General features: G+C 35.1%; 1 non-coding gene across 1 annotated transcript; it reads right to left on the reverse strand.

The window, feature by feature from the left end:
• Window positions 1–311: 311 nt before the first annotated feature.
• Window positions 312–414, reverse strand: LOC116100080. Its single transcript, XR_004122446.1, has one exon. It is a non-coding gene; the product is annotated as a U6 spliceosomal RNA (small nuclear RNA).
• Window positions 415–2077: the final 1663 nt, after the last annotated feature.

Consider the following 2077-nt stretch of genomic DNA (forward strand, 5'->3'; position numbering starts at 1 on the left):
GGGTCCCTGGCTTCTGTCCATTGGTTGGGTACTAACTAGTATCTGTGTCTGACTCTTTCAACTGCTTGTTGTTGGGCCTCTCAGAGGGCAGCCATGCTAGGTTCCTGTCTGTAAGCACACCACAGCATCAGTAATAGTGTCAGGCCCCAGGACCTCCCCTTGAGCTGGATCCCAATTTGGGCCTATCACTGGACCTCCTTTCTCTCATCCTCTTCTCCATTTTTGTCCCTGTGGTTCCTTTAGACAGGAACAATTCTGGGTCAGAGCTTTTGACTGTGAGATGGCAACCCCATCCCTCCACTTGATATCCTAAAAGTATGGAATGATTCATGAATTTTTGTGTCATCCTTGTGCAAGGGTCATGCTAATCTTCTCTGCATTGTTCCAATTTTAGTATATGTGCTGCTGAAGCAAGCATTCATCAATATTTTTTGTTTTGTATTCCAACAGGTTTTGTAAGCTATAGCTTCACACTATTACTAGCTCCTTTGCTTCAGTTGATTATTATGTTCCAATACAAAGAAGCATAGTCTAGAAAACGCTAATGCTAACACCATCTTAAGAAATGTTACCAATAACTTCCTTTAAATAAAACTGTCAAAACTATGACTCACCATTTCCTCCATAATGGTCTTCTTACTCTTGCAATTATTTCATCAAAGGGTAGCTAATTTGGAGACTTGTTCTCACTCAGTATCCATACACACTATTATACTGAATTGGAATCTGATTTGACTAATTGAGCACCAATGACTTCTAAAGAGAATTGATCTAATCAATTCTACTATCAAGTAAAGAGATACTGTAGAATAGAATATGTAAGATAGCTAATAATTTCCTAGAGCATGTATAAAATCTTGTTATGCTCCTCATTTTGCATATATGTATTGTACATAGGTAATATAACTCCATGTATAACATATTGAAGGCATGTACCAAAAATGTTTTGAAATGAAATATAGCATATTTAAGCTAATGGTGGAAAAAAGTTCTTAGAATGTGGTGTTTTAATGTAAATCAATTATGTAAATTAATTTATTCAGGTTTTGATTTTATGCTTCTAGTTTGAGCTTGTGTTTACTTCTTTGTGTTAGACAGTACACTGGGTATCTGTCCTAGTCAAAAGATAACAATTATAATGTTTTTGCAAGAATATTAATAACTTTATTATTTCGTCCTTTATATAGATCAAGGAAGAATATGAAAACAGATGTAATAAAGAACATTTTTCAGCACATAGATTAATTATGAAAATATATTCTCTATAATACTACATCTTCAATCATAAGAATCGGTTCTTACTTATAAGAAATAATAAAAACAAAACGTGCCTGGGTCTCAGAGGTTTTTCTTGTAGTTGATCACATTGTATTATTCCATTGCAAAGAGCCTTCTCAAGTTGCTTTAGCACTTTGCACAGTGCTCAGAACATCCAATAGAAGTTGTACTGCTTTGATTATCTAGACTTGTCAACCAACTGTCACTTAGAGTGGAGAGAAAGGTTTTTATGGGTTTGGATAGGGAGAAACACACTGGCAGAACAATTTATCACTTGGCCTCCCAATCTGAAAGGCATTTTGGCTCTCACTCATCAACCCATTTTGGGAACTACAGTGGAAACAAACACTTTACTATTATCACAGGTGTAGAAATGTCTTCTAACTCTGATTCGGTTTCATTTTTACCGAGGATTAGCAAAATTCTCATTTAGGCCAGCCTACTTTCTCATGGGAAAGTAACTTCATCTCTCACTGTCTCTTTTTAAAAAGTAGTTGCTAAGATTTGAGTATTCCATAAATATCACCACGGTCTCTGTTCTTTCCAATAAAGTGTTTTCATTGGCATCACATAAAAAGATTTCTATCCTTTTTGACATGTGTGCTATCCATGTAACTTAGCATGTGCAAACCAGTGGTGTCATTTATTTTTCACATTACTATATTTTTAATAAAATTTATCACACTGTCAGAAAAATTATGAATCTTGCAAAATAGCTTTTTGAAATCGAGATTAGCAGGTTCTTTACTGAAATCTATTAAGCTTGGATCATCATTTGTCCTTGGAATATCTTAGGGAG

Source organism: Mastomys coucha, unplaced genomic scaffold (assembly GCF_008632895.1).
Source record: "Mastomys coucha isolate ucsf_1 unplaced genomic scaffold, UCSF_Mcou_1 pScaffold20, whole genome shotgun sequence".
Taxonomy (NCBI): Eukaryota; Metazoa; Chordata; class Mammalia; order Rodentia; family Muridae; genus Mastomys; species Mastomys coucha.